The sequence below is a fragment of the Theropithecus gelada genome, chromosome 1 (genome assembly GCF_003255815.1).
Source record: "Theropithecus gelada isolate Dixy chromosome 1, Tgel_1.0, whole genome shotgun sequence".
Lineage (NCBI taxonomy): Eukaryota > Metazoa > Chordata > Mammalia > Primates > Cercopithecidae > Theropithecus > Theropithecus gelada.
Genome location: NC_037668.1, coordinates 130,110,084 through 130,132,003, shown reverse-complemented (window position 1 = coordinate 130,132,003; position 21,920 = coordinate 130,110,084). Strand labels below are relative to the sequence as shown.

Sequence of the window (21,920 nt, the reverse complement as noted above, 5' to 3'; positions counted from 1 at the left end):
GAACAGGCAACCTACAGAATGGGAGAAAATTTTTGCAATCTACTCATCTGACAAAGGGCTAATATCCAGAACCTACAAAGAACTCAAACAAATTTACAAGAAAAAAACAAACAACCCCATTTTTAGTCAATCTCTTTTGGAAAACATTAAACCATCCTTTGCTGGCACTAAATTCTCCAGCTTTAGATTCCTCACCTTCCTTTTACTTTAAATTCTCATATAATGACTTTTCTTAGTAAGGAGGGAAATCCCAAGGGGACCAGGAAACTGGAGAGGATGTTGGGAGAGGTCTGGGGCTCCAGAAAGTCCATAGATGGGGATAGAAAACAGAAGCTCTAAGAAGTCAAAGAAAGTGCAGATTCTTCTAGATCATTGATGGTGCTGTGAACGAACGTTGATGAATAAGCCCAAACTTTCTCCCGTATTTTCAAGACTCCTGGTGATAGTGGCTTAAAAGATGGTGAGAATCAATACAGATCAGGATTTTAAAAAAAAAAAAAAAAAAACAAAGATAGCAAGTTTTTATTTCCCTTTGGAAGGCCAGATGGAACCTGCTCTCTTGTCCTTTACTCTTAATGTTTATTATTCTAAATATTATGAATGTTGTGGATGTATTTAACTCTGAAGATGTTTGTCTTTTACACATGTAAACAGTAACTCTAAAAGTATACATTCTTGAGAAAGCAAAAATGCAATTATATGTATGTAAATAGATATAATAATTATTAATTGCACATCAGTTCTTTTTCATACTATTCTGGCAAGAAAAAGAGAGGTAGGTAATTATACTAAAATTGATATTGTACCCAGGTGGGAAAGCCAAGTAACTAGAATATGCCTTAGAAAAGTGATGCAGTGAAACACATAATTGGACATTATCAACGACATTAAGGGTATGTCACAGACACACATTGGTAAGGAAGGAAGGGATTCTGAATTATACAGTAGGAGGTACTCCTCCTGCCACTTAGGGAGCTTGTACCACAGTGGAATAAGAAATGGCTTGAAATGGCCGGGCGCGGTGGCTCAAGCCTGTAATCCCAGCACTTTGGGAGGCCGAGACGGGCGGATCACGAGGTCAGGAGATCGAGACCATCCTGGCTAACCCGGTGAAACCCCGTCTCTACTAAAAAATACAAAAAACTAGCCGGGCGAGGCGGCGGGCGCCTGTAGTCCCAGCTCCTCGGGAGGCTGAGGCAGGAGAATGGCGTAAACCCGGGAGGCGGAGCTTGCAGTGAGCTGAGATCCGGCCACTGCACTCTCGCCTGGGCGACAGAGTGAGACTCCGTCTCAAAAAAAAAAAAAAAAAGTAAAAAAGAAATGGCTTGAAATATTCTATGACTATATTATTTTAATTGGAAGTAGAAATCTGAATTTCCATATTTTTGAATCATATGTGTGTGTATATATATGTGTATATATAGTATAGAAATTGTATATATGTATATATATTATATATAGTATATATATAACAGTAAATATAAGCAGGCAAATATTCAGGTTTGATATTAACCAGGCTCCTCCAGGAGTCAAGCTAAAATCATTGATTTTTTTAAAACTGTAATACCAGTTACCTTCATCTTCTATTCCACTGGAAAAATGACAGCCACCTGGGACAGTTTTGCAGAGTAAGATTGGCTGATAGAATTAACCTTAGGCTCACTTGATCTTCATTGGTCATGTCTTAGTTCCTTCCTATCTTCACTCAAGAAGGTCTTTGGTAAACAAACTACTACCCAAAGCCTTGACCTAAGGAACTATGCCCAGAGCCATTCTGACTAGATTATTTGGGGTAAGTAGATATGAAAGATAAAACTGTCAAAATGGGAGACAATTTTATTTTTCATATCTACTTTAGCCTTACTGTTGTTACTGTAAAACAGGTGATCAGTCTCCTTCTCAGGAGACCTGACTTCATAAAACACCAGATGATTTCCTGGACTTCACCATCCTTGGCAGCTGTCCCTGCCTTGTTGAGGTTGATCAAACCGTCATAGGTTTGCTCACTACAGGCAATTACATCTGGGGCAGTGTCATTTGGTACTGCCCAAGAGTCTATCTAGATTGTGGTCTTCTGCACCAAAATGAAGCAGATGTAAAACTCATAGCAACCATCTCTCACTTTAACTTCTCATACCCTGTCAGGCTTACATCAGTGTTGTCCTGGCAGAAAAAGCAGTTCTCCAGGTTTCAGGAGTTCTCAAGGATCCGGATCAGTACTATCTTATAGGCAGCCCTGGCAGCAGGATTGGCAAGCTCTACTGACTTGGGTTTGCATAGACATGAAAAGTGACTTAGTTAAAGATTTGTTTGGTAAATTTTAGTTACCCTAATATAATATATGTGGATATTCTATATATGACTATATAACAATAGCAGAACTAGAAAACTTCTTTTAATCTTTATATATATATATATGCACTTATATTAAGAGTAGAAGTAATATAGTGTTGTTTTGTTGCTTTGTTGATTTTGACATACATAAATTTTTGGATATAACATTTTTGAAAATTTGATTGTTATATAATCAATACTCATGTAGTTTTCCAAAACACCATTAATCTTCATTTTAATGTCGCATGTTATACTCAATGGTATCTTAAAATCAAATGAATGTCATATGTGTGTGTCTGTGTGTGTGTGTGTGTGTGTATTTCATGACTAAATTTTCATTATCTGTATTTAAAATAAAACTAATTAAATTATGTTATGTGGTATGAATTTTCATGAGGTTAATTTCTAAAGTTGTAATCAGTGAAGAAATGGTTAATCTCTATGTGTTTTTTATCAGATGTCTAGACATAATTATTAAATATTTAGGCAAAAGTACAGAAAAGCAGATGGGATTTCTGACAACAAAAGGTCTGAATGCTTGTTGTACAGCTGCTCTTTTTATAATCCCAGATTTTAGGAGATGGAAGAAAGAATGTTTTGTGAGATTTTTCATCAATTACATGCTATTTTCCTTTACAATAAGAATGTAATTTAAGAGAAACTTTATTTTGGGGTGTTATTTGGCCTCTTACAAATTCATAAAAGAGTGACTACTGACTCAGAATATGTATGAAATTCAGAAAATGCATTTACCAAGTAAACCTTGCATCACTTTTCCTTAAATTAAAATTTCCTGAATACAGAATAAAAGACATTTGGCTATTTGCTATTCAGAATTACATTTACCAAAAGGGCATTCAATCAATCCACAGCTAAATCTAGGCTTCTATATAAATCCACTTATATTAAGTGAATTAGTAATATTCCAGCCATGATAAAAGATAGGAATACATGATTTTTGACCCAGACCCAATGTATGGTATTAAAAAGCAAAATAGCTCATTAAGTAAGACATAAAAAATATCAAACAAATATCAAAAAAATCTTTTACAAACAGAAGAAGAAATGATATAGAGCCCAGCATCAAATAATTTAAGATATAGCAAAACAGCTGAAATATTGAATTGAGAGAAAATGATTATTGTAAGGAATAATTTCTCATTTATATAAGATAGAGGTATGATCAAGAATAGGAAGAACTATAAATACATTTGGAAGTTCAAATTCAAACTATGCTATATAGTCAGTAGCACGTATAAATAATGTCATAAAAACTGACATTGAAAGAAAAAAATGTAGTGTTTAATAAAATCAATCCATGTTTCCTGTGTTTTAAGCAAAAAATTGATTCTCATTAGTCCTTGACAAGAGAGTCATACAACAATCCACTGAGACTCTGTGGCATCCTCTGAATAAGTTTCATAGTTTTTCTTTAACTTTAGTACAATCTCAAAGCTGAGGTGATAATTCAGCTCATTCCAAATTATCCCTTCTCTGCCTCCCTCCCTTGGTGATATTCCTCAGAACTTTCACAAGCATTGGTGGTCAATATGTTACCAAATGTGGTTCAGTTACAAATATTTTGCAGCTCATATGATTTCTCTAAGGGGCAATGATTACTGGTTGAAATCCATGATGAGGTACACCTAAAAGCTATTTCTACAACTGCTCTCTGCCAACTGAATTATAGCTGATCTGAACTGCACACATTTGTACCAAAGCTAATTCTTCATTAGTTTTCGAGGACTGTGGTTGCTTCTGTCTTCTAGAGCTGTCTAGTAAGATTTTCTGCCACCATCATGAGTTGCTTCCTAGAACTCTGTTGCCATTGCTCAAAAGATGGACCCAGAAGATGCATGGCAACTAAGGCTGCTACTAGCTCACAGGTAATGGCTTCCAGCATGAGCCCAGGTTAATACTGGAATCCTGTCTCCATTATTTCTACTCCTACTGCTTCCTATAACCACTAATCTCAAACCAGTGTTAGAGCCTCAGTGCTACAGATGGCATCAGTATTCATCACTGTAGCTGATGTAGAATACAAATTTATCAGCTTATGAAAGTAACCTTCCCTCTGATGTGACCAGCTTAATGGGTGACCCAACATATATGAGTGCCTGTGTATTTTGTGGACTCTACATAGTAAGTTTACTTCTGCTTCCTCTGGCACTGATGGGGTCCACACAGAGCAGTTCGGAGAAGTTAGTTCAGGTGTGCTGCACCATCACTGCCTACCACCTACTATCCAAAAATGAAGCATATGACCATTTAACACAACAATGGAGATAAAACAATCTAACCACCATCACATTAATTAAAAAATAGTACCCACACTTCTCTGATAAATGTCTCTAAGACATAAATCCAGCTTTGGGTCTTTCCAAAGATTTTTCGATTTTCAGAGTCTCAAGGTCTTGCATTGAAATGAAAGTCTTAGTGCCTAGTTGTAGCTTCTCTAGGACTTGCAGTTGAGAAGGCACTTAAATTCCCATTGTGTCTCAAGAGTATGCTCCTAAAGTCCTTTCACTCTGTGAGCTGTATCTAAGGTGATACCATCAGCCATACATATCCTAAGCCAGTTTTATAAGTATTAAATAGAAAAAATACTTATCTAGCAAACTCTAAAACTCTTAAGGGAATCTGAATAGTACTAAGACTTTATTATAATGATATTAAAGTTACAACTAAGCTTTAGTAAAAGATGTGCTGTACAAATAAAATTTGAAAAAAGATGCTTCATTAAAGACCAAATATTTAAACACAATGTTAACAACTAAGTGACTTTAAATACTTAGACTAAGATCATTTTTAGTAAGATTGTACATGTTAAAATTACTCTTACATTTAATTTAAAAAACAGGTTGATAATGAAAGTAACACTAAACACTAAAAGTCTAGAGTAGGTTTTACCTATTTATCATTCCCTCTTTCTTCTCCTATTCCAAAATTCTTATGCAACATTGTCTCACAAAAATTGAAATATACAAAGTAACTTCTGATGATGCTGTTTATTTTATGTAATAGTGTTGTTTTGGAAATATAGTTCATTGAAAAACTGTTTTCTAATATGTAATATCAGTGTCAACAAAATTGGAACATGTTTAGTCAAACAAAATACACGTTCTGTATTTTGATCTCCTGATCTCTTTACTATTATAAAATAGTAGTCAAGGGATAAAACTTGTTGGTATCAAGAAGTCCTTCAAGAATGAGGAAGAAATAATGGAAAGAGAGGAATCTCGTTATCCTGATAGATACTGATGGTGTCACTCTTAAAGCTTTATCTTAAATGAACAGCTGGGCTAAAAGTTTCAACTTTCGAATCCAGACTTCTTCAAATGATCAGCAAATTAGAAATAACCATGGTTTGTATATTTACTATTAGTCAAATATTGCAACTATCTGAATATTTTACAACATATTTGCATATTTACAACTACATTATTGTTTACAAAGAAACTTTCATACGCAAGCTCATTTGTTCTTCAAAATGGCTCAGTGAAGGATCCGTCCACCAACAAGTATGTTTCAGATATTGTGTGAATAGGTTGGACTCTCTTTTTCTAGACAAACTGAAATTATAACCCAAGTCATGCACCTAAGAGGGTGACAGAGCTAGATAAGGAATTGAGATATGATGATTGCAAACCTTGTGTCCATCCCACTTTAGGATACTGACATTTACAAGACAATATGAACACAATTACATGGCACAGTGATTTGTTACAACCTACACTAAAACCCTGGAAAAACCACCATGCAGTCTTCTAAATGATTTTAACATATAGAATTCAGGTAGGATGAGTATTAAAAAAAAAAAAAGTAAAATAGAGAAAAGCTTAATAAGCTAGATAAGTGAAAATATTTAATTTGGAATTTTAATGCTAAAATCATCTCTTATTTTGGCCAGGCTTAAACTTGTTTTTATTCTAAAACAAACAAATACAAACCAAGTAACAGAGCTAGAGCTGTTAAATTGACTGCCCTAAATTTCTGAATGTAGGAGTCATTTTTTTAGACACTTTTCGTCCCAGAGATACAGAAGTACTTTAGTAACAATAATTTTGTAAAAGCATTTTACAGAATATAGGTATGCAGTGGCCCAATAGCCTCCATTTCTCTGAGTGCTCATTGCCTAGGCACTTTTGGACTTGCTGTATGGAGGAGGGAGCTTAAGAAGCCAGCCAACACTTAACACCACTGTCTTCTGGCATTCGCCAATTCCTTTTAGTATAGTTTGCACTCTAAGGCTGTTCCAAGCAGGTGGCGCTTGCTGTAAGAAGAGAGTTGTGGGAAGATATCCATGAAATGAATATTTATAAACAATCCCAATCTTCATTTTAAGTATAAGAGAAAAATAAATTTTAAACAGAGAGGTCCTTAGGAATTGCTGATCTAAGGCATCATCTCTTAAATATTTACAACATTCTTATGTTGTGAAATTCTTCAATCTAAAGTACTGTAAATAAATTAAGAGTGCAAAACTGAATCTGCCAGAGAATTCTGATGAATTCTCTTTTAGCATGAGCAAGCCAGTCATTTATGTAAATAGTTTCCTCATTTTTTTGTGCAAATTGTTTTTCAAGGGAAGTTAAATCATTTTGTTATTTAACTGAAATCTACTTTGTGACATCCACTTAAATGATAGTGTTGAAGTCTTTTCTTGTAGTTGTTTTAAAACTGTCAGGGCAATTCCAGCAAGATTACTGGAAGTTAGGTATAAGACTTGATGACATTCTCCAACTCAATTCCATGCATACATATTTTGAGCTCTTGATATGGCTTTGAAATGGAGGCAAGTGGTCTGATGACAGACAAAACAGAATATTTGAAATGATACTCTTAAGTTCAGCATAGGGACTGTAGATAACCACTTCTTGTATGCACATTTTATTTTCTATTTAACTCATCCTATGTCCTAGAATATACATTTTATTTTTTTAATTAACAGACTTTATTTTTTAAAGAAGTTTTAGACTTACAAAAAAAAAAAATGAGCAGAAATTAGTGTTCCTATATCTTCCTTCTATTCCACACACATGCACATAGTTTCTCCTATTATTTACATCTTGCATTAAGATGTTACATTTATTACAATTGATTAGCCAATACTAATGCATTAACATTAAACGCCACAATTTACAGTAGAATTTGTGTTGTACATTCTATGGATTTTGGCAAATATGTAATGACATGTATCCACCATCACAGTATCATATAAAATAGTTTCACTCCTCTAATGTATTTTAATTGCTTTTTCAGATTGCTCGCTGCCATCTCAGTATTTTTCCTCCCAATCTAGGGGAGATTATCTATTTTAAAATTCTGTTTATACAGAATCATTTAATTTTTCTTCATTAACAGTGAATTTAATTACTTTTTCATAAACTAATATCTTTAAATGGATTTTACCCAGGACTATGAGGTCAGAAATAATTCTACTTAATGAAATTGTTAGTCATGAGGGGATTCATAGTCATTGTGACTCAGAAAGTCTAATCCACAAATAAGAGAAGCTGGGATTTAGAATTCTGCAATGACTTTCAGTGTAATGTCTGCTCATTACTTAAATCAGGATGGGAAAATTCCAGCTGGCCAGTTGGAAACTACTTAGCCAGTTGGGGAAGATGAGCCTAGATCCCTGCCCCTATTTCTTAAAGTTAGATTTGCAGATAATCTGCCTTCTCCTTCCATTCAATATCTCAAACAGTATCACAACACAGAGCAACAGATCTAACACTTGAGATAAAACAATACCAGTTACACTGTGTGACCCTGGGCAAGATATTTAATGTTGTTGAGCCTCAAACTCCTTACTTAAAAATGCTGAATGTGGGTAACAGGTTGACACTTGCCTCAATATCTGTAATGATCAAATTATTTAGTATACATCAAAATTACATACATAGTACCAGACATTTGACAGATGCTCAATAAATATTTGTCACTGTTGTTACTATTACTATCATTATTATATTATTAGAATTCTTACTATATTGTGAAGATACAGAGTAGAAATTGGCCATAGCAACAGCTAACTGCGGTTCAGGCAAAAATGATCAAGGTACTTATTAGATCTTCCATTCCAGACATGGATGGCTTTAGCTGTACAGCCAAAGTAAATTAGCATTTTAGTGGTGGATACAATGTTCAATTCAAGTAATATTCATTGGAATTTCTCCCAGCTTCCCTCTGGATTCGTTTGACATGTGTCTATTTACTTTCTAATGTGAAATCATCCAAAATATAATTAATCTTTGAAAACCACATGGCCAAGAGGCAGAGAAGGTTTTTTCAAAAACCGCTATTAATTGTAAAAGTATTATATATTTTAAAAAGTTCCCTATCTATTTTTCCAACTTACAGAATTAGAGGACTACAAAGCTATGATGATTATTCCTGCTCTCAGGCCAGTCTGCTCATAATAAGCAATGTAGGTAAGAGGAAGAAATGAATAACTAAATGTTGAACTCATATTACATTTTAATAGCCAAAATATTTTCTCTGCTAGATCCTGAAGTTGGAGATTACTTATTTTTAATAAATAAAATGTAATTTTTTGGAGAATAACAATAAAAGTCAATATTTATTAGTGTTTAATTGGTCTGGCAAAATTTAAATGATGAGCAAGTATTGCATCATTTAAACCAAACAGTAGCTCTCAGAGTACCATTATTTTCTTCATTCTACACTAGAGAAAACTGAAAAAAAGATCTACTAGTAACTTGATTAGAAAATGATGTGAATAGAATTTGAACACAGGCCATATGGTTAACACAGACTCTGTACTCAACTATTCTGTTATACTAGGGAAGAACAAATACATTATAAATAAAAAAAAAAAATTAAAACCTAGATCTACCACATAGTACTCATAACCATGAAAAAGTTGCAATACTTGCACCCCCCACCTGGACCCCAGTCAGTTAACATTTTCCTTAAATTAAGGTCCTATAGGCCTTACAGGGTTGCTGTATTTTGTACAATTTTCACAAATCACTAACGTGATAGTATTATAACGTGTATGTTTTTCTATTTTTAATATAAAAGCTTGCATTTTATTAGCCTATCATTTTATGAGCCTGAATTTCATATATTGAAGACAATTTCCCCCATACAAAATATATTGTGATATATAAAACAGCAAGAATACAATGTTAAATCACTTTTGGGATTTTCTTGAGGCTCTTCTTTCCTGCTTGTGTTCTTATAAATGAATATACATATGCAGAAGGAAGAACAACAAAAGGGAAGCTTAGAGGCAATGTAAAGGGACACAGAACTCTTCTCATGCTCATATTTTTATTCTATGAAGCCATTCAGTTCTTCTTCATGTTTATTCATATTGAGGTAGCTATGTTTTATGGTGACATTTTGATAGACTTCATCTTATTTTAGCAATTCACTTAGTTTGTGAAAATGTAAGTTGTATATTCTAAAATTTTTAAGTATTCACTGAAATATAAATTTTCAGCTGATATCAGCTTTTAAATGTTCTACAATCATGTCATTAAAATTAGGTTGATTTGTTTTTAAAGATTTTAAAATTTAATCCTTTTTTTTGTCTAAAACTAACTTATTTTTAGCATTGTACCCATTAAGATATAGAGTGGTATACAATCCTCAATAGCATTTCTACAGAAGCCAAAATGATAGAACAAGCCTTTTGAATTCTAAAAAGTACCAAAATGTTCATCTTCATTACTAAAATACAGTAATTAGATGCAAACTTTTATTCCCCATTTCATGTCGTCCTGTTTGTTGATGCCAAGTTGAGGTTTTATTACAGAATAATTATCATTCATCATCATTTAGCTTGGAAAGTCTAACTTCTGAGGAAATGAAATTGAACCAGAACAACTGAGATCTTTCCAGGGAAGCTACATAAATAGTTTTTACGGACACTATTTTTTAAAGTTGAGAAGTAAGCTATAATTTTAGTTTTAAAAACAAATCCCCTCTAAGGAAAAGTATAGCACTTACTTCAATCAGACATATATGTATTAAAGCTTCCACTCATCTCTTTATTTTCTCCTATCCAATCAATCCTAAATAGCTTTTTAATATATCATCAATCATTAGCCTTTTTCAGACCTCTAAAAATAAATTTTCTGAGTTCCTGCCATAGCCACCTAACTTTACCAGATCTATTCTCCACTCAACCACTTGGGTTTTCTGACTAAATCAAAGAAACAAATAAATTTGCTCAAACTGCCTTGATAAACACCTTTGCTAACTTCCTGTTGCCAATATGTTGATGCACCTATAGCCTATGAGGCTTTCCATCTCTTTTCTTTCTTTTTGTTTTTTTTAATTATACTTTAAGCTCTAGGGTACATGTGCACAATGTGCAGGTTTGTTACATATGTATACATGTGCCATGTTGGTGTGCTGTACCCATTAACTCATCATTTACATTAGGTATTTCTCCTAATGCTATCACTCCCCCCTCTCCCCTCCCCATAATAGGCCCCAATGTGTGATGTTCCCCTTCCTGAGTCCAAATGATCTCATTGTTCAATTCCCACCTATGAGTGAGAACATGTGGTATTTGGTTTTCTGTTCTTGCGATAGTTTGCTGAGAATTATGGGTTCCAGCTGCATCCATGTACCTACAAAGGACACAAACTCATCCTTTTTTATGGCTGCATAGTATTCCATGGTGTATATGTGCCACATTTTCTTAATCCAGTCTGTCACTGATGGACATTTGGGTTGATTCCAAGTCTTTGCTATTGTGAATAGTGCCGCAATAAACATACGTGTACATGTGTCTTTATAGCAGTATGATTTATAATCCTTTGGGTATATACCCAGTAATGGGATGGCTGGGTCAAATGGTATTTCTAGTTCTAGATCCTTGAGGAATCACCACGCTGTTTTCCACAATGGTTGAACTAGTTTACAGTCCCACCAACAAAGTAAAATTGTTCCTATTTCTCCACATCCTCTCCAGCACCTGTTGTTTCCTGACTTTTAATGATTGCCATTCTAACTGGTGTGAGATGGTATCTCATTGTGGTTTTGATTTGCATGTCTTGATGGCGAGTTCCATCTCTTTTCAAACTCTCTGAACTTATCTATTATCTTCACCTTCCTATGCTTCAAGGACATGAACCTTCTTACCTTCCTCCTAAACACACCAGGTTCTCTGTGCTTCTGCTTTCACTCCTACAAATCTGCCACCCATTCTTTAATACTCAACTCAATCATCATCTAACATATTTCATAAATCTTTAACTCAAAGTGAGTAGCTGACTTTGTGATCACACGGTTATAATTCATATTTCTATGACAACATTCATCACATTATGTACTCATAATGTGACTACTTCACTTCTCTCTGTGCTACTTAAGTTCTAGCACATAAGTAGCTAAAATACATATGTTTTAAATAATTTTAATGTAAATTCTAGTTTCACTCTATATTCAAAGTATATCAATGCTTATTTGTGTGCATTCTATTTTGAAAGTATTTAATAGTATTATAAATCATATTTATATTACTTGTATCAAATATAAAAGAAATTTAACTTTTTTGATACAACCTAGATTATAGATATGATTTGTTTTGTTTGGTTTGGCTTTGGTTTTGTTGTGCCTGAGTGACATATCTATGGAGATGTTTATTGTTAAATTAAAACACATGAAAGTTCTCAACTGTTTTAGGATTTGTTCTATTTTAGGGTTTGTGTCTACTGGTAGCCTGTCAAGCTATCAATTCTTACTGCTGGTGATGCATCTTTCTGCAGAAGATGTCAGACAAACCACACAATATTTTTACACAATTTACTATGAGTAAATTAACTAGTAAAGTAAAACTAACCTTATTTATTTTGTGTACAGTAAAAGTGAATGATGACCTGGGGGCTTTCTTATAAAACAAAATATTTAAACTTTAATGTTTAGACTGTTTTTTCTCTGTTGGGATCTAAAAAATCTTTTTTTCAACACATGTTTTGTTATTCTACTTAAGATTTATAGTTAAGTGACAATAAAATAAGTAAAATGTTCCTAAAATATATTCATCATGTGTCAGCATAAAAAGACACTTACTGATTTTTACCGAGTATTTAGCATTATACTTTCTTGGTATTAAAAAGATAAAACTCCTGCTGTCAAGGATTTTGGTAAGGGTGATAAATATAAAACTAAACTGTTATAAAATAAGGTGACTGCACAGTGACTGGGTATGTATAAGAGTTATAAAGTCAAGAATCAATGTTTCTGTATAGTGTCATAGGAAAAGGAAGTAGTGGATGCTTTATTAAAGTTACCTTGGAAAATTTTTATATTATACATTCTTGCACTCATTCCCACAGCATTTGGGGAAGAAAAGCCCTCAGCATATGGATATTTTTTAAAAAAAGTTCTCTAGGTATTATAAATCTGACCTTTCTGCTTATACCCCTATAGGAAGCCACATTATGTGAGAAAAAAAGACCCACATTATCTCCTAAGTTTGCTTGAGGCCAGGAGTTGGAGAAACCTTCTGAGAGGAAATAAATTTTGAGTTTAATTTTGATGTGTTAGTAGGCCATTAACAGTCTGTAATATCTAAGGGGACAGAGGCATTAGAAATGTAGCAATTGGGATGTGTGAAGAAGAAGTAGAACAAGCAGTTGGAAAGCTAGACAAAGATTACATAAGCTTTATGAAAAGTTAGGAATCTCAAATACTTGTACTGCAAGGCAACTGTGTTGTCTTTAGCTAATTCAGGGTGGATACTTTTATATCCAATAGTCCCAGTGATAGCAGTGGGGAAAAATATGACACCAGAAGTCATTGCCATGCACTGTAGCTGAAATTGTGTCCGGGAACATTGTGAGGGAGAAAGGTGAGCATGACGTTGTTGATGAATTATGGAAAACTTTTAAGGTAATGAACAACATCCCTTGAGCTACTGATGTCTCAGAGATTTTTTTTTTTTCAGCTACAAAGAGATATGTCCACATTATGGGGGAAGGTGAAGCGATTATTTTGTAATTACCAAGTAAAATTTTACAATTTTCTGTCAAGTATAAGTTATCTATTGGGACTATTTAACAAATAAATATGATGGGGATGTTAATATTGTTAACAGCTAATATTTTGAAGCTAATATATTTCTGGCATTACATTAAGCATTTTAGCTGGTCAATTATTTCACAATTGCCTGTATTAGTCCACTCTCATGTTGCCATAAATAACTCGAGACTGGGTAATTTAGAAAGAAAAGAAGTTTGACTCACACTTCTGCAAGGCTGGAGAGGCCTCAGAAAACTTACAGTTATGGCACAATGGGAAGCAAACATGTCCTTCTTCACATGGCAGCAAGAAAGAGAAAATGCCAGATGGTTACAAAACCATCAGATCTCGTGACAACTCACTCTCTATCATGAGAATAGCATGGGGAAAACTACCCCCATCATTCAATTACCTCCCACTGGGTCCCTCCCATGACGTGGAGATTATGAAAGTTACAATTAAAGATGAGATTTGGGTGGTGACACAGCCAAAACATATCATTCTGCCCCTAGTCCCTCCAAAATCTCATGTGCTCACATTTCATAACACAATCATGCCTTCCCAACAGTTCCCCAAAATCTTAACTCATTCCAACATTAACCCAAAAGTCCAAGTCCAACATCTCATTTGAGATAAGGCAACTCTCTTCCATCTATGAGCATGTAGAATCAAAAGCATATTTGTTACCTTATAGATTAAATGGAGGTACAGGCATTGGGTAAATACTCCCATTCCAAAAGGGAGAAATTGGCCAAAAAGGCAGTCATTAAACCTTAAAATTCCAAAATGATATCCTTTGACTGCATGTTTCACATCCAGGGGACTCTAATGTAAGAGGTGGGCTCCCAGAGCCTTGGGTAGCTCTGCTCTTGTGGCTTTGCAGGGTACAGCCCCACTTCAGAGTGTTTTCATGGGTTGACATTGAGTGTCTGCAGTTTTTCCAGGTACATGGTAAAAGCTGTTGGTGGATCTACCATTCTGGGGTCTGGAGGATGGTGGCCATCTTCTTACAGCTCCAATAGGTAGTGCTCCAGTGGGAACTCTGTGTGGAGTTCTGACCCCACATTTTCCTTCCACATTGTCCTAGCAGTGTTTCCCCATGAAGGCTCTGCCTTTGCAGCAAAATTCTGCCTGGACATCCAGGTGTTTCCATACATCCTCTGAAATCCAGGTAGAGATTCCCAAACCTCGATTCTTGACTTCTGTGCACACACAGGCCCAATAGCACAGGTAAGCCACCAAGGCTTGGGGCTTGCACCCTCTGAAGCAACAGCCTGAGCTGTACATTGGCCCCTTTCATCCACAGTTAGAGCTGAAGCAGCTGGGATAGAGGGCACCATGTCCCGAGGCTGCACACAGAATGGGGAGCCTGGGCCTAGCCCATGAAACCATTCCCTCTTAGGCCTCCAGGCTTGTGATGGGAAGGGTCACCATAACATGCCTTGGAGACGTTTTCCCCATTGTCTTGGTGCTTAACATCTGGCTCCTCATTACTTATGCAAATTTCTGCAGCTGGCTTGAATTTCTCTCCAGAAAATGTTTTTTTGTTGTTTTTCTGTTTTTTTGTTTTGTTTTTTTGTTTTTTTAATCACATTTACACTCTGCAAATTTTCCAAATTTGTATGCTTTGCTTCCTCTTCAATGCTTTGCTGCTTAGAAATTTTTTCCTCCAGGTACCATAAATTATCTTTCTCAAGTTCAAAATTCTACAGATCTCTAGGGCAGGGGCAAAATGCCACCAGTCTCTTTGCACAGCAAGACGTTTACTCCAGTATCTAACAAGTTCCTTATTTCCATCTGAGACTACCTCAGCCTGGACTTCATTGTTCATATCACTATCTGCATTTTGGTCAAAGCCATTCAACAAGTCTCTAGAAAGTTCCAAACTTCTCCACGTCTTCATATCTTCTTATGAGCCCTCCAAACTGTTCCGATCTCTGGCTGTTACCCAGTTCTAAAGTTGCTTCCACATTTTCAGTGTCTTTACAGCAACACCCCACTCTCAGTGGTACCAATTTACTGTATTAGTCCATTTTCACACTGCTATAAGACATACCTGAGACTGGGTTATTTATTAAGGAAAGAGGTTTAATTGACTTACAGCTCTGCAGGCTGGGGAAGCCTCAGGAAACTTAAAATCCTGGTGAAGGGGAAGCAGACACATCTTTCTTCATAAGGTGGCAGGAGAGAGAAGAATGAGAGCTGAGCAGAGTGGGAGCCCCTTATAAAATCATCAGATCTTGTGAGAACTTACTATCACGAGAATAGCATAGGGGAATTGCCCTATGATTCAATTTCCTCACACCAGTTGCCTCCCATGACACACAGGGGTTATGGGAATTACAATTCAAGATGGGATTTGGATGGGGACACAGCCAAACCATAGCATAACCCTCATGCTGACTTTGTGAAGCAAAAACTATTATTTGTTCCTGTTATAGACATAGGTAAATGAAATATTTATAAATTAAATAACTTTCTGAGTCAAACAGTTGTTAGGTAGTAGAGGCAGAATTCACATCTAGGTCTGGCTAATCATGGAGTACAAGGTCTTCATCACTGAGTTATTCTGATCTAATGGGGCAAATAATTGTGAAATTCACCCTGTCTCGGAAAACAGAAAACTGTCTAATATGGAAACAATTGGGTTGGGGAATAGTATTCTAGTCTCGATTGACTTTATAAACATTATGTGGCTGACAAGGAAGGTAACAATCCTTCAGGAGTTCTCCATATTAAGAATGTTAAGAACAATTAAGATACTAAGAACATGACACCACTGTAATATTGAAAAAGCAGTCTATCATTTTTACGTTAGTGATGAGGTTCTTATAGCAAATGCTTTGGTCTTAGAAGATCAAAAAGGATAAAATTAGTAGTAATGACTATCTCCAGATTTGATAAATAAATCAGAGGTTCAACTTTTCCTGTTACATTGCTGTGCAACAGTGGTCATGTTTTTAGCCTTTCTTGGCCTCCTATTACTCATCATTAAAATAAGCATAGCAATGCAAATTGACCACGAAAGCCTGTTTAATGTATAGGCAATATAACTGCTCAGAAGAGGATGTAAAGTAATGTGCTGTTTAAATATAGTGTCATAATGCTCTCCCCGTTGACTGCATGAAGGTGCAGACCAGTAAGTCACTATTGTCCATGTCAGCAATGAGCCAAGTGTTTGGGGTTTAAATAATGGCCTTATCTTCTGACTCCATTAAAATGTAATATTTCTGCTCTTCTCTCAGGCACAACATGTAGTAAAACCAATAAATATTTTAAATCACACACACATAAAACTTGAAATTAGAGAGGTTACATTCCATTACCATTCCATTTTATTTATATTTTAAAACCTGGTAAATATTTGAATAAAGGATAAGTGATATTACATATTGCATTTAAATTATTACCTAACTTGCAAAAATTTTAATGCAGAATGCATATGTAAAACAGTAATATGAGCAGATGAATGCTTATTTAAGTAATTTACTATGTTTATATTAAGTAGTATTAAATATTCTTTAATTTTCTATGTTCTTTCATAGCTATTTTTTAAATTAACATTAACAGATTTAAAAATGCACATTACATTCCTAATATACTTTGACGTTTAACAAACTACTTACGCTTTTATGAAGCAAGCATTTAAATTAAGGTACTAATCACTGTAAGCTAAAAAAGATGTGGCATTACATATTTTTAGAATTTTATTATCTATTGATTCAACACATAATTTGCAGTATTTGAACAATAATATTGAAGATATTTTATTTCGGTAAAATTAAAATAGAATGGATATATTTAAAGCAGTTTTATTTAATTTAATACCAGCTCACAAATACATTTTATTCAAAATGATTCAACTGACTAAAATAAAAAAGTAGTGCTCTTCTAATTCCAACAGAGCAATTACATTTTAATATAGAAATAATTATATAATATTTATTTATATTACTAAACATAGTGTTTCCTTAAATACATTTGGCTGAAGAAAACAAGTTTCTGGAAATTTGAGACATTTTATTTCATCTGACTATATTTTAAATATACAAATGGATGGTCATTAGTGCTCTACATACTGATAGATTCCTTCAGCTGATGAAATATGATTGCTGTTTTTTGTATGCATTTGGAAAGGCAAACAGCTTTGTTGCATATAATGAAAATCACTGGCCTAACTTTCTCTTTAAGAAGGATTCTGACCAAATGCAATAAACACCCAACCAAATAGCCATGCTGTGTAACTTCATTAAGATGTTAATAAAAATTATTTATTTTCCTTTTTAAAGCAAATCTAGTAGAGTTAAATGTTATATAATTTTATGGTTACATAATTTTGACCTCGTAGTCCTTGAGTTTTCCAACTCTGAGCCAATGTGGGCATTATTAGACTTTCAGTGACAGCACTACAGCCAGTGTCTCCAAGAATTTGTCCAGGCTGTGACTTTCTGGGGCTGTTGGATATGCTAGGATAGATACTAATGATTGTAGGGTTAGAAGTGGTTCTATGGTACATCGGCACAAAGCACTGCTGAATGACCTGTCAGTGATTTGAAGGAATCAATGTGTCTTTACTTTCTATTCCAATATCCTCCCACATGTGGAGTAATATCACATACTTGGAGAAGCTACCAGAATGTGAAACAGCATTTAAAAACACTATAAAAGAAGAAGTAAAGGCTTAGGGGTCTGCAGTGTAGATTGAGTTCTACTCTGGGTTTGTGCTAATAGCTCGATTGCTTTTGCAGGTGTAAAGATTGAAAAGGCATAGCCTTATTGGAAGGTAAAGTGACTTTGAAAGTAAGCCCGCAGGATCAAAAATGCCATTATATTCTCTCATGATAGTCTTACTACATCAACTTCATTTTAAGGATTGGCCAGGGCTGTTTCAACGAGGAGCACTGCTGAGAAATCAGCCTGGTGCAGGGGGTTCCATAATGCTCAAAACTGGAACAGGGAAGACAGAATAAGCAAGAAACCACACAGAAAGTCCATGGTACAAATGGCTGAGGGAAACCAAAGGGAATTCTACATAAGGAGGAGACAGAAATACTAATCAACTTTGAGGCTCTGAGCCAAGAAATTGAAGCCAAGGAATTAAGCTAAAGCAAATTACTTTTGCACCATCCTAATAGGTAAAACCAAATGGAATGGGCTAGAAGTCATTAAGATGAGGGCAGAAATGGGAGAATCCTGAGAAACTGTTTTTATGGGCCAGCATCTTAAAAGCCTTGAACTGGGAGATAAAAATATCATATTTTCAGCTATTAACGTTTCACATTCAGTGAGACATATTGACACTAATATTGAAGTTGACCACAAATGTTTGAAGTAAAGGATTTACAGCCATTGAGATGAGTTGAGAGGACCCCAGCCTCACAAACCCCCTCAACCACACTGTCTCTTGGCCTGTTCTGGTTGGGAGACTCCTGATCATGGTGCTGATAAAATGCAAAATACACATTTCTCAGGAAAACCTCATGCTTTCCAAAACAATGCATTATGAACAAGAAGAGTTATGGCAGACCCCTCAAACCTATACAATTTTGTTAGAGAATTAACAAAAAACAGTAACTGTGTTACATACTAACACAGCTAAAAAAAACTTTATATTGCTAATAAATAAAAAATACTTCAGTAAATATACTGTATAGGGTCTTAACTTTCAAGTTGAAAATTACTTGACAAAAATGGATGTAAGGATAGACTGAGGTAGCTGAGCTACAGAGACAAGAGAAAAGGCACAATTAGGGAGTAACACAGGCAACACTTGTCCAAATCAAGTCAAGAAAATAACTGTAGGCAAATTATCATTGTGTAAAGGACTACATAACTGCAGCTTGCTGCTTTCAGCTATGATAATACACTTTGCTTGTTATTTTTGGTATAAAATATTAAAGATTTTGGGGGGAAAAAAGCATGTGAACCAGAGCAAATTCACATTATACTGACATCACTCCCCAATTAACCAGTTGAGTATAAGTTAATTCAATAACACCTGAAGTTGTTAAGAGAGTTAGGAGAAAGGAGAGTGGGCTAAATTTGAAACTAAAGTCTAAAGCCCTGAAACAGAAGAGAAGAGGCAATGGTGCCCTCTAAGCTGTTCTCCCCATGGAGTCTCAGCCCATTTCTGAAGCATCAAGTTGCTCAGAGATCCATCCTATAAGACGATTGTCTAGGAGCCAATAGCAATTAGGGATAGTAAATCTTTAATGAGATTTAAGAATATAACTTAAATCATTATGTGCAGTGATGAGGAAATTTTAATTCAGTTTATCACTGAGATATATATTATCCTAATTGAAAAATAACCATGTCCTCTGCAATAGAACTTCACTTTAGCAGACAGCGTTTGTTGAATTAGAATAAAAATGTTTTCTTTGTGTCAGTTATATAACCACAATTCTTCATGAAAAAAATAATATATTTAAATTGTGATAATTTTCCTGATTCTATAAGGAAAAATATATTGACATTTTTATGAATAAGCCTCCTTCCTTTCCTGATCTAGGCTCATCACACCAACCTAGAATGTTTCAGAGTATATCATTCTGTAGTGAGCCTAGTGAGATTAACCAGCAAGAGTGTGTCCAGCTGAGAATAACCAGGAAGGGGGAAGCTCTGAAAGCATATCATAAGAGAAATTTTCAAAAATCTGGGCCGTATTCTTCCCTAAAACATACAAGTTGAAGTAGCTTGATATTTGAAGGGCTATTATGCAGCAGAAAGAAGTAAATCTTGACTAGTGCAGCAGAAAGCAGAACTCAGAAAATGAATGGAATATGAATATAGCAAGGACTTTTTCATGATTGGAAATATCCAATATCAAAAGCAGCTACTGGCCAGGCACACCGGCTTAAGCCTATAATCCCAACGCTTTGGGAGGGGAAGGCAGGTGAATCCAAGGCAGGCGGATCACTTGAGTCCAGGAGTTTGAGACCAGTATGGCTAACATGGTGAAACACCGTATCTACTAAAAAATACAAAAATTAACCAAGTGGGATGGCTCATGCCTGTAATCCCAGCTACTCGGGAGACTGAGGCATGAGAATCGCTTCAACCTGGGAGGCAGAGGTTACAATGCGCTGACAGAGCAACACTCCATCTCGAAAATAAATAAATAAATAAATAAATAAATAAATAAATAAAGCAGCTAATTACATTGGATTTATTTTTACCAATACTGAAGGTATTCAACTTGAAAAATCAATGTATCAGGGACTTTCAAAGGGCATTGCAACACTGAACGAAATCTATTTATGCCACAAGATCATATTTATGCCACACTTTTTAATGTTCTAAACTTTTACTTCTGATCATTTGGGAATAGTGTATGTACTGCAATACTTTCTCATGGTCATTTGGTTATATGAGTGTTTCTGAAATTTGGTTGCATATCAAAAGCAGGAGCTTTTGAAAAGTGCAAATACATATTTCCCTGTAAGCCTGTTTATTGAATAGCATTTCTGGTGAGGTGGGATCAGGAAATCAGTATTATCAAAGGCAACAGGTGATTGTGCTGCATCTAGACTCCTCTTGAAAGCATGGGGTACCTAAGGTCATAAGGATGAATTCATCCCTTTATTGGCTAGTTAAGTTTTCAAAATTGTGCTTTTCAGTAACTAAAGTTTGGTCATATTAAGTCAGCACCCAGTTTTATTATGAGATATTTATTTGTGAAAGGACAGCTAAACAATACTAGTAAGAGTAACAATTGCTTCTAAGATAAGCACTGTGCTCAGTACTTCATGTACATTGCTTCATTTGATTTGTACAAGCCTATGAGGTCAACCCCTCAATTCTGCTTTTGCTACTTTACCAAAGGATGTAACACTGAGACACTTTGTTCTCTAGAATCATAGACTATTAGAAGCTTTGCCGTTTGAAATCAGATCAGTAAAAATGGAACAACCTACACTTGCCTGGAAGATTTGAGTCACTGACACCAAGAAACAGCCTCAATTTTCATCCCAGGTGCAAAGTTTCAGATAAGGGTTTTTCAAATACAATATTCAACATCTATCTTAACTTTGGAGTTTCCAAGGAAACAGAATCCAGAGTCCACTTCTTAACTCTGGCCTAATGTTAACCTCTTTACTTTGAGCATTGCTCATTTTTAGCACTATCAAGATTCTGCTTTAAGTATGCCTAAATACCTTTTCCCCAATCCTATTTTTAACCCTGTTTCTTCCTTTGCCTGATAGGATGCTCGATGCTTCTGCTGTGCAATCTCCCTTCATACAACAAATTAAAAAACCCAACTTCGTTGAACTATAAGTATGTCTTTGGTGTACCTTGTCAGATGGACTTCATCAGTAGATATTATAATCTCTAATTTGGAGATTAGTAAAATGAAGTTCAGAAAAATAATTAACTTACACAGAGTCACACAGTAAGTGACAAACCTGGCATTCCAATCCAGATCTACATGACTTCAAAGCCCATGCTCTTAACAGAATGCAGAGAGTCAGAGAATGTTGAAGCTTCAAAAGAAACTAAAACATATCATGCTGCTAACTTCACATGGACAGTAAGACTAGAATTCCGTTATCGTGACCTTCCAATCCACTGTCATGTGG

The 21,920-nt window shown here is 35.1% G+C and overlaps 1 protein-coding gene and 1 pseudogene across 2 annotated transcripts in view; one reads left to right on the top strand and one right to left on the bottom strand.

The window, feature by feature from the left end:
* LOC112633594 overlaps positions 1 to 13,120 on the bottom strand; it is a 22,027-nt pseudogene extending 8,907 nt beyond the window's left edge.
* OLFM3 (olfactomedin 3) overlaps positions 1 to 21,920 on the top strand; it is a 201,042-nt gene that overhangs the window by 120,829 nt on the left and 58,293 nt on the right. The window lies entirely within an intron of this gene.